Source organism: Chiloscyllium plagiosum, unplaced genomic scaffold (genome assembly GCF_037043375.1).
Source record: "Chiloscyllium plagiosum isolate Xiang-an unplaced genomic scaffold, Cpla_swu_hap1 HiC_scaffold_10, whole genome shotgun sequence".
NCBI lineage: Eukaryota > Metazoa > Chordata > Chondrichthyes > Orectolobiformes > Hemiscylliidae > Chiloscyllium > Chiloscyllium plagiosum.
In genome coordinates, this window is record NW_028270148.1 from 54,808,718 (window position 1) to 54,816,500 (window position 7,783).

Below are 7,783 nucleotides of genomic sequence, written 5' to 3' on the forward strand. Positions count from 1 at the left end.
TTCTCACTTGCCCCATGTCATCCTGAAAAACAAGCTTTGGGGGGAGAAAACCATATTTAGCTTTCCACCACAGATGCTGTAGACCTGTTGAGTTCTGATTCATAAAGGTGGTCTGAATTGGACAAGCAGTTGGTGCTTACCAGTCCAATCTGTCGCTGGTAATGCTTGAGAAGTAATTTTCCACATATCTGCAAACCCTCGTACTGCGCTCTAGCCATTAGGCAATTATGTTTCTGGGTTTAGCTAAGCCAGGTGTCTCCATTAGAGAGAGAGAGAGTGTAGTGTTGTACTGACAAAGGAAACAGCTGAGGAATGATGGACATCTGGTTTGTTCCTAACAACAACTTTATTCTGAGTAATATTCCTCGCTCAAGCTATCACACCAAAAGCACATTCTTATCAGACTATTTGCAGCATTTTACTGAGGGCCATTTAGCTGCCACATTTGTTTATGTGACAACAGTCGTGCACATTAAAATATAATTCTTTGATTGTCAACCATTTTGAGACAAAAGGCTCAATGGAATGCAGATCATTTTCTTTTGATAGCATTGGATTATCTTACTGCATCTGGATATTTCCCTCATAAAGCTAGTGTCAAGAACAGCTTCCATTAGCCTGAATGCAAACACCAAATCTCACAACTTAAATGTGCAATATGTGGGAGGGACATGAGGAAGGTTTCCTGTGCCTACTCTGCAAACAAAATACATAGTTCAAAGATCACTCTTTTGGATTGTATGAATATATTTCAACTACCAATGGCTTCTTCTGGTAGCCCCTGAAAATGAGGAGAATATTTGCCATTGAGTGCAGTCCATTCCAGGAGCATGTACATGGAGTCTTTTCACATGGGGAGGCTGTTGCATTACAACTGTCATGTGGTTGGCCAGTAAGTTCTTTTGCTTGCTTGTATTTCAAGGTTCAGCAGATTAACAATCAACCTGTTTAGCTACATCATGGACATACTTTCCCTGGCCTTCATATCCTGCAGTGAGACTTGAATCCAAGGCCTCTGGTTTAGAGGCAGGAATACTATCCATTAAACCACAAGACCTCCTCAACTGCCATTAATCAGCCTTTATGGAAACCATATTTTTGCAAATCAGTGTCCCCATTTCAGGTGAGGGGGAGCTAATTGTTTTGCACAGTGACAGACATTTTGTCAAAACAGTGTTTCATCAATATAATTTATCATGGAGAAGCATTGCAACTTTTAAAACTTAATAGAAAACTGAGACTGCTTAACTTTACTGTTGAGCCTAAGTTTTCTTTTGCCATACATTTCTCAGTACTGAAAATGCACTATTTATAAATCCAGTTGGATTTATGATCTTCCCTGTAAATCATGATTTATTTTATCTGAAATGATTTAAGTATTTTCCTGTTGGACTTTTTAACGTTCAAAAAAAAAAATCCCCAAAGCGATTATGTTTAGCTTGTGATCAGGATATCATGCTGTACTGCCTGGTTTTTATCAGTCAACAGCTAATCCAAATTTTAAAAGTCAGAACCATATTCAAAGCTGAAGTGACATGACTTACAATTGCCTTTCATTTTTCATACAGGATGGGTGCTTTGCTCTGTCGGCAAGGAGATGACACACTCTTGTGATACATGTACACCAGTTCCTGCAGTTTCCATCTGTGGCTTACCCCTGATTTAATACATGTTCTCATTGTGACTCAACATGAAAGGAAGAGCAAACCACTCACTAATGCATGGACATCACAATAAGCCCGAAAGTTCGTGTTGACTCTGGCTTACAAATACTGCTCCACATGTGGTATGTGATATGCGGTCTCATTAACATGGCTTCCTCTTACAGCAGTTTTCCATTGCGCAGTCTTAAAAACATTAACACTTTATTCTGAAGTCAGACACACTCTACCTAAATCTGCTGAAATGAAGAATTTGTAATTTATACACTGAATGACGTTTCCAACTCTTAAGATCAATTATCATGAACAATAAACGTCTCTTTTCTTTTGCTTCTCTTTTTATGATGTATTTGCATTTTGAATCATTCAGTATGAACCGGAGGTGGGGATATTTTGAAGGCGGAGGAGGGAGTTTTCACTTTCTTCTCATGCACTTACACTGTTTCGAAAGAAATAACTTGTGATTGGTGGCAAACAGACAGAGGATTTATTGATCTACAGAACCTTTTATACTTCCTTGTATGAAAATGTACATAATTTTTCTGATCTATTCCTGGAATGTTGATAACACTGAGAAGACTACACTTATTGTTTGTCTCTGGTCAACCTAATGTGCTGGTATCAGTATATCATGGGCAAATACTCCATCCTCTCCTATGATATTTGGTCAGATTAGGTTATTTGGTGCATAGAATATAACACAAAAATTTTTCACAAGTCAGATAATTTCTAAGTCCCATATCTGCAATGGAACAGTTTGGCTAGGGAACATCTAGTTTTTGTTTTCAGGTCTTTGGCATTACAGTTAGGATGTTGTCAGTATCCAGTGTGTAGTCCTCACATGTCTTCTAGCTGAAACATGCAAAGTCCAATCATCCATTACACTTGCAAGTACTTCAGGTCAGGCAGCATCTATGGAGAGAAATAGATGTAACATATCAGGTGAATAGCTTTCATCAGAACTGATGAATGATCGTCAACCTGCAATATTACCTCCATTTCTCTCCACAGACACCACCAGAACTGTTGGGTTTTCCAGCTCTTCTCATTCTTATTTTAGAGTTCTCACATCTTCAGTATTTCACTTGTACAAATGCTTCAGCCTTGTCTCTTCCTCTCAGGTATTGGACTCCACCATGCTTGAGGATGGACTCTTCTCTTCTTGCTGGGTACCAGGTTGTGCACCATCATTCTCAACTGAACATGGTAGGTCTACAGAGATTTTATCTGATGCTGAGACTACTTAGCTATGTCACCCAGGCTGCTACTTTAGCATGAAGCTAGCTCAATATCACTTTTACTAATATCAATACCTTATTGTAATGAATGGCTGGTTCTGCTTTTGACAACATTTTTATTTTGCATTTCGCATATAACCAGACTTTGCTTCATGTCTGGATGGTGATGAAAAGATGAGGAATATGTTGGACTCCATGGTTACAGGCTGCGGTGATATACAATCCCAAAAGTGATGATGGCCCACATCAGTTTTTGGATACCCAGTGTCTGGGTGTTGACCACTTAATATGGTAGATATTAAGCACAAAACCATAGTACAATGATAGTAGTACCATAGACACAAGGTGATCTTTAAATATCAACAGTCCCTTCTATTAATGCTATCATAGACTATCGTGCCTTTACACCTCTTCATATTACACCTTCACTTTTTTTATTCCAGCAGCTATATATTGAGGTCTCAGAATATTTGGTCAGTGGTGAAACCGTTTTTGATCCCAATTTATATTATATTCTGTCTTTGTACATCTTTGTAGCTTCTTCCAAAAGAGATTCAACTTGGAGAAATACTGATGTGTCAGCTGAGGGGAATTTATAGGTGGTATTCAGCAGGAGAATTCCTTGAACTTGTTTGACTTCAAGCCACAGGTTTCCTGACTGTTTATTACTTTGTGCTCTCCACTCTTGGATTTCTGCATGAATAAAGTCATTCTGAAAATTCTAAAACCTTGGAGTGATCTAACCTCACCTGTCTGGTTAAGTTTTCTAATTTACTTACTAACACAAGACCCCAGCCCCATTCCTCTTCTTTGGCCTGGAGGCACTGGGATCCTGTGGTCTATGGCTTTAATCTCCTATCCTAATCAGGAGCAATGCTAGTCAGCTAAAGATGGCATCGCCCATCTAGACCAATGAGGCAATTTGGATCCAACTATAATTTTCATAGGTAAACTCTAATTATTTTAGTGATTTGTTTTAGTTACATTATTTGCAAAAATCTGTCAAAGCATTCAGAAAATGATTTATACAAAGATTTCAACTATTTTATAAAACAAAATCATATAACACAAGTCCATGAAATGTTTAGGTGTAGGTTGGTGACCACATCTCAGATGACAATTGCATTAACATAGTAGACACAATAATTTGAATAACTGTCAAGTATTGAACTAAGAAATCTCCAAGGGTTGTGAGTATTTGGAATTCTCTTCCTTGAAAGGCAATGAATACAGAATCTTTAAACATCTTTAAGGCAGAGGTGGATGGATTCTCACTTACCAAGAAGATGAAAGAATATCAGGTATATGCAGGAATGTAGACTTCAGGTTAAAATTAGATCTGCCATGATCTTATTGAATGATGGAGCAGGCTTGAAGGGCTCAGTGGCCTACCTTTGCTCCTTGTCCTTATGATGATAATGTTTTTAGGCTTAATAAGGATTAGCTATTAAATAACACTCAGAATTTGCCAAGGGTGTCAGACAGCTGGCCTTTTGGCACTAGGACATGGATTGATCAAAGGATCACACAGAAACAGATCACGATGAAGTATTGCAACATGCTCTGCCTTATGATTAGACCTCCCATATTGCTGTGGCTCAGCATTGCTAGCAATCACTGATCCAAATGCTATCCTTATTCTTTGGACCCCAGTCTGTTTGAGATAGAGGGGATGGTTGAACCCAGAACATGGATGGCTCCTACCAGAATACCCCTGAGAAATGCTGTTTTGGTTTCTCAGAGCTCTAGATGGAGGCACGACTGCATGAGTGTCGGTGCCAAATATGAGAACTTAGATTGTGAATTCCACCAGAATATCCAAAGTTAGTGTCATTTCCACTTTACACCTTTCAGAAAGATGGGTACATCAAATCATTGGCCTCCAGAGGAAAGAAACATGGTCGTTTTCTAGGATGCTCATTTTACATTTTGCAAGTACAGAAATTGATTCAAAATCCATGTAAGTTTGGTCTCCCTGCCTTTTCTGGACAGATGTTTGTTAAATAAAGCATTTTTCAGGCAGCAGTGTTCAGCGATATCCTGGGAGATGGCAGGCTTGAAACTACTTATCTTGTTTCACTCTCAATTGTTGCAATGGATTTCAAACTAATGACTTGATTGTATTTTGATAGCTGTTTGACCTGACCTCAGTACCCAAAGGGCAGAGGAGGTTAGTAACCAACAGAACTGGTTGCAATCGCACAAGAGGCACAGTATCCTGAATCTATAGTTTACAATTTAGTCTGCCACCAAGAGAGTGGTGCCATTGCTCATGACTGTCATTTTCTTCATTGTCAGGAGGGCTGAAAGATGTCAAATTGTTGAAGGAGAACTGACAAGTGAGAAACACCCCCTGTACTTTCCCTGGACCCGACTGACACTTTGGTTTCACACACACACACACACACACACACACACACACACACACACACACACACACACACACACACACACACACACACACACACACACACACACACACACACACACACACACACACACACACACACACCTTAGCAATATGGCTGCCTGGGGATTCACACGTCCGTTCAAAGCCTCCCAACATCTGGATTTGCTTCTCATCTAATCACAAAATCTGTCTCTGGGCAGACAGCAAGAGTGGGAGTGAGAGAGCTTATGATGGGAGTAACTGGTGAAGCAGCATTAGAAGCAGAGGGCCTGAACTTCACAAGACATCAACAAAATATCTTTCGTGTCCACTTTCAAGGAGGGTTTCTCTCTGCGAGGCCTAGATGGTATTTCCATGTGATCATCCCAAACTCATTAAATAGGTACCATGTCACTTATGGGCTCCCCACCTTGCTGATTCTTCCCCTGCCAGTAGGAAGAAGCCAGGATTCCTGGCATTGTTATCATATTTAAATGGCCATTGTGCACCGAGTCAAGCACGGACAATCTTGAGCTACCTGCACAGTTTAAGACATTATCCGTGGACATGACAGACAAGGGAAATTGGCATCCAATTTTAAGAATAGGGGCCTGGAGATTCAGGTGGATGGGGTGGGGCACAGGAAGGTTGTCCTCTTCCTGCAGGACTGTGTAGAGGAGGTCACAACACCAGACCCCGATAACCTGCCACCCAGGTCAATGTGGTCTCAGTTATCTGGAGAAATGTCTAGAAATACCACAAGCTGATCAATGACCTTTTCTGTTTTGCCAGTGTAATTACCACCCCTTCTCTCCCACTCACTCTGTCTCTTCTACTGCACCCACCTCTTACCAATGTTCATGCTCTATCACTTTCATTATTGCATACAAAATCTTCCCACTTGTTGTCTCCCACCCTAAACTCCCACTTTTCTAACCCTGCATGACCTTTGAGCTGCTTACTCACTCATTCAAGACATCTCAGCACTTTTCCCCTGCCTGTACCAGATAATAAAAGCTGCATTACTCGTATCCATCTCATTCAATCTCTTTCTTTCCCCCATTGCAGGAGAAAGTAGACCATAGAAAGACTGAAGGTGCAACAGTGGTAGTTCTTCATCCCTAACAGGAGACGATCAGGGCTCTCAAGGGCCAGCACTAGAGATGCTGAAATATCTCTGTCCCAGCAAGCAAGTAAGAAGTACTGACCTTTGATGTGCTACTCTCCATTGGCCCTGATAGTGAATGCATTCTTAATATGCAAAAACCTCTGTACCTTGATTGCTACACATTCTCTCTTTTGTCTCCTACAAGTGCTAGTGGGACTTTGTGGATTCGTTCCTCCCATTGGCCAATCAGGTCGTACCGCCTACCTGTCTTCACCTATCCCCACTTCACCACCCTGTCCCTGCCACCCCTTTTATCTGCAGTTTCCCCCCACACCCAGCCCCCAGTCCTGAAGAAGGGTTACACCTGAAACATTGACTTCTCCACCCCTCAATATTGCCTGCCTTGCTGTGTTCTTCCAGCCTCCTGCTTTGTCTACTGCGAGATTTCCATGGTGGCCAAAGTCAAGATGGCTATGCCATAAGACACTTGCTCTTCCACCTCTGAGGAGGAGAGCACTGATGCTTAGGCTCTGCCCTGCACCCACAGTAGCTCAGAGACTGACACCTCCACTGATATGCAGATCAGGTTAGAGTACAGAGCACCTATTGGTGAACATTTCACAGCCACATCCCTGAAGCTGATCATGGACGAAATGCTGCCAGTCTCTGGCACTCAGAGGATTGTAGGAGACCAGGCGCTTGCTCATCCCAGGCAGGGGAGAAACCCCTCACAATGTTGGCAATTCATGGCTTTATTGGCATAGAGAAACAGATGTGTTTCAGCTTCAGTGTATAGGTTTCAGTGTAATGTTGCCCTTTGAACAAGACAAAATAAAACTGTGGCATCCATGTTCATCTTACTCAATACTTCCGTTTGGCACATTGATTAAAATTGAAGCCTTTTGCATCACAGAATGACTTGTCACACTGGATGTAGTTGTGGTTATTTTCTTCTCCAGTGTTACTTACAGCACAATGGAAGACAGCAGCAGTCGCTTATTAAGCAGTGACTTTGAGGCTCAGCCTCTTAACATTGGTGAACACCCAAATGTAAGCACTTCCTTCTTGGGAACCATCCCAGCAACCCCATAGGCTCTCTATGCCCACAAGACCCCACCTGACCCATCTATCTGAATCTTCATCAGCCTACTTTACCACCCTTAGTCTCGGTAAACATACCATCTCTAGAGAACAATAATTTCCCACCACAACCCTTTTTAAAATAGCATCATAACCCCTTTCCCATGTTATCTCTTTCACTTCAATGCTGTATCATCTCTCTTATATATTGCATTGACCCTTCACTGTTATATTCCTCTCTGTTTGCCAGCATTATTCCTCCAATCTCCACAATTAAGTTTCCCAGCAGTGGTCCCTGCAACTCCTT

At 41.4% G+C, this 7,783-nt stretch overlaps 1 long non-coding RNA gene across 1 annotated transcript; it reads left to right on the plus strand.

Annotated features, from left to right (window-relative positions):
* Window positions 1-1,551: 1,551 nt before the first annotated feature.
* LOC122552858 (uncharacterized) lies at window positions 1,552-7,300 on the plus strand. Its single transcript, XR_006312532.2, has 3 exons — window positions 1,552-1,786; window positions 2,783-2,867; window positions 6,357-7,300. It is a non-coding gene; the product is annotated as an uncharacterized LOC122552858 (long non-coding RNA).
* The last annotated feature ends 483 nt before the right edge of the window (window positions 7,301-7,783 follow it).